Below are 7,592 nucleotides of genomic sequence, written 5' to 3'. Positions count from 1 at the left end.
TTAACCTTAGTTGAAACCATAGAAAGTCCCTGTCCATGACTTTTGAACCGTGAAATTCCTTTCTGTATATAAAGTGAATTTGAATTTCCTCAGTTTCCCTGGGTCTCCAGTTGTTCCTAAGTGGCTGCCAGAAGTATATGGCTAATTTCAGTTGAAACCACAAAATTTTAACTCCCTGACTCTGCAAGGCACATAGAGAGGCTTTAGGGAGTTTACCTAGTTGTCATCTTGCCAAAAAAAATTTTTTTCAATTTATATTACTTTGAAAATTATTTTGTAGTGTGAAATTATGCTGAATTTAGGGTGTAAAGTATGTTGTTTTTTTTTGGTTACTCCAAAAGAAGCAGAGGGTAACAAACTATTATATATACAGTTAGTACTTCCATATTTTATCATTTAAAGTAATCTGCCATTAACAGCAGTTAGGGAAATACTTAATTTATGGATATCTATTATTATTTCACATTGGGTGAAGCTTAAGTTAGAAACAAATAAATAACAGAAGCTTCAGTATCCATTGGTTTTATTTTCATCATTAGATATAATCACAAAGATGGAAAGATTCTTACTAATGGAAACACAAAATAAAAGGACTCCTATGCTGCATATTCGCCTATGGCAGTTGGCATCCTTCATCACCCTCTTCTGTTTTCCACTCTATGGCTAAGGTTCTGGACGAAGTCCATGTTTTGCCAAGGACATGTACTCATGTGACAATGGGGAGACTGGAAGCAGGTAGAGGCTCTTCCTGTGGAGACACTGGCTGGCACATTCCACTGGCCAGCACCTTAGGAGTGTGGGCAGCTGGCCATCGCAGTGGAGGGATCACTGACAATAAAACTTTTCCATCCCCTGTGTCATGCCTAGCACAGTGTTATTGGAAGTTCAAAGGCCTAAATCAACCACCTGAATTTTACTCCTCCATCCCTTCCATCGATTTTGAAGCACCTACTTCCCTGCATTAAATCTCATTCTACTTGAAATACCCAAAGTGGTTTCTGTTTTCCGCACTCAAACCTGCCTGGTACTGCACTTAGTGTCTCTGTGTCTTGAGAATACATTGGACATAAGGACCTTTAATTAAAGAAAAGACTTGTTTATCAATGATTGGTATGCTTCAACACAAAAGCCAGATTTTGAAAAATCTTTTAAAGTTTCTTACCTTGCTCCTAAGTAAAGCAAACCTCGAAGGACCACACACACTTGGATAAACTCCTGCACTGCGGAGATGGGTGAGCTGGTTTGAAAGAGAGGACAGCATTGAAGTGGCACCAGTGTCAATTGCCGTCACCTACCCCTAACTTCCCGACATCTTCTTTAACATTCTGCAGCATGACTTGGAGGAATTGAGAGCTATTCTGCTTCCCCAAAACAGGTAACTGTGAAATCCCTGAGTGTAGAAAGTTCACACTCTATTGACATTGCTGAAATAGTTTAGATTATGTTTTACCAAAACAAATTAAATGAAAAAAATTCAGTATTCTCTTTACAATACTTTGTTTACCCTACTGAGATGATGACTAGAACACAGCGGGCTCTGTGGCTTTCGTGATCTATTGGGAAGGGCCTACAAGTGATCACAAATTCTAATGCCAACCCATATTTACCCCTTAACAACGGGTTAAATATTTTAGCTGAATATTTTTTCTAGGAAAATAATTCTGAAGTAATAGCTTTTTATCTTTAAAAATGTTGTTCCTTTATTTTCTATCCTGTATCATTTCTTATGAGAAAATGAGAAACCTATAATTCTTCTTTTCTTTGTTCATCTATATGGAATATATATATATTTTTTCCTCTGATTGTTTTGAAATTTTGCTCTTCGATGGTTTGGGTTTATTAATCTTTCTGGATAAGTGAGTTTAGTTTTCATGATATTTGAATATTTTTCAGCCATTATAAGTTTAATTTGTTTTTCCTATTTCTCCTTTTTTGGTACTCCAACTACAATGATATTAAACAGTTTGTATTATATGTATCCCTTAGGTTCTGCATATTTATTCAGTTTTTATCTTTCTGTGTTTTATTTTTTTATGATTTCTGCTGCAGCATCATAATGTTCACTGACCATTTGAACCCTGCATTATATAACCTGCTAATAATCTCATCCAATGAATTTTTAAATACAGGTATGTGGTTTTTTTGGCTTTTTTTGGATTAGTGATCCTTTTTTTTTTCTTAATTATTTTTTTAAGTTTCTTTATCATTATTGTTGAGAATGTTACAGATGTCCCCTTTTTATCCCCATTGATCTCCTCCACCCCACATCCACCCCACCCCCAGGCCTTCCCCAGGCCAATGTCTGTGTCCATGGGTTATGCCTATAAGCATACAAGTTCCCTGATTAATCTCTCCCCCCCACCTTCCCTCTGCGATCCCTCAGTCTGTTCCATGCTGCTATGCCTCTGGATCCACTTTGTTCATCAGTTTATTTTGTTTATTATATTCCACATATAAGTAAGATCATGTGGTACTTGTCTTTCTCTAACTGGCTTATTTCACTTAGCATAATACTTTCTTGTTCCCTCCATGCTGTGCCAAAGGATAAGAGATCCTTCTTTTTTACAGCTGCGTAGCATTCTATAGTGTAAATGTGCCACAGCTTTTTTATCCACTCATCTACTGATGGGCATTTGGGCTGTTTCCAGATCTTACCTATTGTAAATTGCATTGCTATGAACATAGGGGTGCATAAATTCTTTGTGATTGGTGTTTGGAGTTCCTTAGGATATATTCCTAGAAGTGGGATCACTGGGTCAAATGACAGGTCAATTTCTAATCTTTTGAGGAAACTTCACACTACTTTCCACAGAGGCTGCCCCAGTCTGCATTCCCACCAGCAGTGTACCAGGGTTCCCCTTTCTCCACACCCTTGCCGGCACATGTCGTTTGTTGATTTGTTGATGGAGCCATTCTGACAGGTGTGAAGTGATACCTCATTGTGGTTTTAATTTGCATCTCTCTGATGATTAGCGACATTGAGCATTTTTTCACATGTCTCTTGGCCATCCGTATGTCCTCTTTGGAGAAGTGTCTATTTAGGTCCTTTGCCTGTTTTTTAATTGGATTGTTTGTCTTCCTTTTGTTAAGTTGTATGAGTTCCTTATATATTTTGGATATTAACCCTTTATTCCATCTGTAGCTGGCAAATATGTTGTCCCATACAGTGGGCTCCCTTTTCATTTTGTTGATGGTTTTCTTTGCTGTGCAGCAGCTTTTTATTTTGATGTAGTCCCATTTGTTTATTTTCTCCTTCATTTCTGTTGCCCTAGGAGATGTATCAGCAAACATGTTGCTCTGAGAGATGTCTGAGATTTTGCTCTCTATGTTTTCCTCTAGGATTTTTATGGTTTCATGTCTTACATTTAAGTCTTTTATCCAGTTTGAATTTACTTTTGTGTATGGTGTAAGTTGGTGGTCTAGTTTCATTTTTTTGCATGTACCTGTCCAATTTTCCCAGCACCATTTATTGAAAAGACTCTTTACTCCATTGTATGCTTTTGCCTCCTTTGTCAAAGACAGTGATAGGGCAGCATTTATTCTATCTTTAGCTTAGCTCTCCTCTGTGGGCAAGGTCCTTATAGACTGTGGGCTTCTTGACTTTCGATGGCCAGAATTCCAACATTCCCAGACCCTTGTTGAGGATTTTTCTTCTCATGATTTCCTCCCATGTGTTCCCCTGTGTGTGTTTTAACAGCAGACTCTAGGAAACGTCTATGCAGATTTCTGAAACTTTTTTCATTGCTTGCTCCCTGATGCCCTGCCCCCCAAATTCTGGCTGCCTCTTGCCCCTCATCGCCCAGCTTTGGCTTCTCTATTCCACAGGACTTCTTTGATCTGATGGGGTCTCCCTCCCCATGCACCATCCGAACCTGTCCTCCAGGCAGGAAACTGTGTCAAGTGTAGGGCTCAGTTCATTCAGTGTTCTTCTCTATGAATCACTTGCAATTGTTAGTGTCTAAAAATAATCTTTTCATAACTTTTTTCTACTTTCTAATTGTTTATCATGCAAAGGAGAGTGTGGTCCTAGTTCATTATTACCGCAAGCAGTTTTTGAGCAATTTGCTTATCTATTTGGAGCTTTTCTAGATTCCAGTTCATTTCATTGGGCCACCCTGTAATCTAAGGCCCGGGTGATTTCCCTGTGTTTCAGAAATGTCTCTGTAATGTCAGTCCCAGATCTACTCAAATCAGGCATCTGTCACGTGTAGAAGTTGCTCACAGACAATCTGCTCTTTCGCGAGAGCTCCCTTCTCTGTGAGAATTTGGTTTATCGAGGTCTCTGCACATTCACCACTTTTCACTATCCCCAGAGGACAGTGTGATTTTTATTTTGACATATTTCTTCTTATTACCAGTCGATGAAAATCTTTCACATCCATCTACATTCTGACCAGGAGTGAAATTTATGTACTTTTGACAATATATTTTAGCAAATCCTATTAATACTTCTTTTTGACACACTCTAATAAATTAATTGGTCTCTTTCAGAGAGCAGTGAGGCAAGCATTCAGATTCCTTGAAACATAAATCAACCTATAGGTTCTCTTTCAACATAATTCTTTATGACACAGAATCTAAAGCCTCCCTTTCGGCTCAGCTTTGCTGAACTGCAGCTTTTGGTAAAGGAGCACTTTACAAGGTGAACCCCTTTGGGGGTTCCAAATGGGGACAATAGCGATAGTTCCTCTTCTTTCCCTCATCTTAACATGCTGTCCCCTTCTTGGATTTTAGGGAAGAGAAAACAAGTTAGGATACATGTGTTACAGGTATCCTCTGCCTCCCTGGAGACAAGATTTTCTAGTCTTCCCTCTGCTAATATAGAATTAATCCCTGTCTTTTTTTGTTTTGCTTTTATCCACACCCAAGAATATTGATTTTAGACGGAGAGGAAGAGAGAGAGGGTGGGGGGGAACATCTATGTGAGAGAGAAACTTCAATCGGTTGCCTCCCATACACACCCCGACCAGGGATCAAACCCAAAACCTAAGTATGTGCTGTGACTGGAATCTAACCCTCAACCTAACTGTATGTGACAATATATGACATCTAACTGTATATGACAATGTTCCAACCAACTGAGCCACCCAGCCAGAACCACCCCTGTCCTTTTTAACTCCAGTCTCAAATTATAGCCTTAACATTTGGGGTTTATGCAAAGTAACTGGCTCACTCTAGGAAACAAATCTGTAGAGCTTTCAAAGATACTAGCCTGAAAGTGAGGTTACATGTGGAAACGGTTGCTTTGAAAACAAACCGATATATTAGTGATCAGGATCAAAGATCATAGAACTAAAGTTTTGATGACGTCATGAAGAAGAAAGAATACAGCCTTGTATCTAACTCTTTTTTTTTTTTTTCCCCTTCTGGAACATTGGTCTTCTGCCAACCAGTCCTCAGTGTTCTTTCACATTATATCATTTGATGCAAAGAGTATAATTGAAATTGTTGTTTGGTGTTTACTCTCCAAGGTAAAAGTTACAGAGGCAGCTCCACTAATTTTCAGAAATTCTTTTTATTGAATAAATTCCTTAAAAACGGAGGGTGAGCAGAAGTGAAAGGGAAAAGCTGATTTTTGTTATGTTTCCTTCCTAGGAAATTCTCGCTTCTTCTGAAGCAAGATAAATGGTTAAAAAATGTATGTAGATAAACAAGTACATTTATGAAAGAGGACTGAGGACAGTGGTAAAGATGTATAGCAATTATATGCACAATATTTTTGCTATTTATTAACTAATCCATTAAGCAAATTGTTTTGCAAGCCAATACTACCCTGTCTAATACTGTAGCCACCAAGCACATGTGGCCATTTAAATGGAAATTAATCAAAATTAAATACAATTAAAATTCAGCTCCTCAGTCCCACTAACCACATTTGGAGGGCTCTGTAGGCACATATGTCAAAGTCCTCTAGAGGGCGGCATTGCTTAATTCCAAATGCCAAGCAGGCAGTTGTGGGTCCAGGAAAAAAACACACACAAAAAAACACTGGTGCAATAATTAAGATTAAATTCTCCAGAAGTTTCTTTGGAAATAGAAATAGTTCAACATGATTTTTGAAAGTTATGCTTAATAAAATTTTTGTGAAAAAATAATCTTTAAACATGCACAAAGATAAATGAAACTCAAGAGGTTCAAGCTTTCTCTCTTGACAACTGAGTTACGTCATCTGTCAGGTTCTCCCCACAAGATCCAGCTCTATTTCAATGACCCCACAAGCCCTAGTTCACTTACTTCTCTAGCCAGGGAGCCCTTATTTGTCTTTCATATTTCATGTGTCTATGAAATAGACACGCTTTCCTTAACCATGCCTCCCCTATACACAACTAATGAACAAATTCTCCTGGAAAACAGACGACAGGGAAATGAACCAAGTGTTCCTGGGGAAAAAACCAAGGGAAGGAAGAAAGTGTTTTAATACATTTTTTATAATTATCTTACAGGGTGAGGCAAAAGTAGATTTACAGTTGTGAGTATATGAAACAGAGAATATGTTCTTATAGTATTATTATTTATTAATTATTGTACTATTTTCCATATGAACAACTATAAACTTACTTTTTCTCCATCCTGTATACATTTCAAGAATCAAATTGGAAGTTCCTGAGACCAACGCTTAAAACTAAAAAATAAATGAGTGTTTTGTGTCCTTCTAGGGCCAAAAGGACAAATCAATCCATTAGTTAATAAGTCTTTCATGTGGTTTGTATGTACTTTGAATGATGCTCTTGAATAGAAAATATTCTTGAGTGGAAAAAATATACCTTTATTCTTTCTAATATTTTTTATCTTAAAATATTAACATCTATTATAGTGGTACCACGTGAGAAAATAAAATCATATTCCAATTCTAGAATCTGACATAGTGAACCAAACTTGTTTTTGTACCTATCACTCCCTCGTTCAACTGAGTGGCCAAATCTGATTGCTAAATAAGCTTAAATATTGCACAAAATTTGGATTTACTTTAAGAAAATGAAGCAATTTCTTGGAGTCATTATTTGAGGGAAGCAAGTAGTAAGTTCAGAAAACAGATGTCTGTACAGTCCAAACAGTAAAATCAGATTCACTAGGTAATTATTCAAGTTGCAAATTTCTCTAAAAAGTCTTTGGGAAACACCATCAATTGGCATATGATTTAAAATGACTTTATATCAAAAAAATCATTTTTCCTTTTCTGGCCAAAGAAGCTGTCTAAAATAATTCTAATATGTACTTTGGAAGAACTGCCAGTAATGAATCTAATTTTTATACCACTTAATAAAGTTAAAGATAGCTTACATTTAAGAAAAAAAAAAAAAAAGCTTGTTCTCTATATTTTCTTTACAAACTTTTAGAAGTTCTAATATTTTTGAAGATTAAATAATGTTAGGTTTAATATAACAAAGCAAATCTGTACTTTCTTTTATTTCCTTTTTGTTCATACACTTTTTCACCCCTATCTCTTATTTTCACCTAAATGAACCACATATGCTGCATATTAAAATTCTGTATACAGGAAAAAGACAATGATACATTTCACCGTTGAAGAGCAAATGATGTTAACACAATTGGAAACAGAGGCCTAGGATTCTTTATTCACTCACATTCAC

This window comes from Miniopterus schreibersii (assembly GCF_964146895.1).
Source record: "Miniopterus schreibersii genome assembly, chromosome: 2".
Taxonomy (NCBI): domain Eukaryota; kingdom Metazoa; phylum Chordata; class Mammalia; order Chiroptera; family Miniopteridae; genus Miniopterus; species Miniopterus schreibersii.
The sequence above is the reverse complement of the archived record's forward strand: the minus strand, read 5'-3'. Positions refer to the sequence as shown.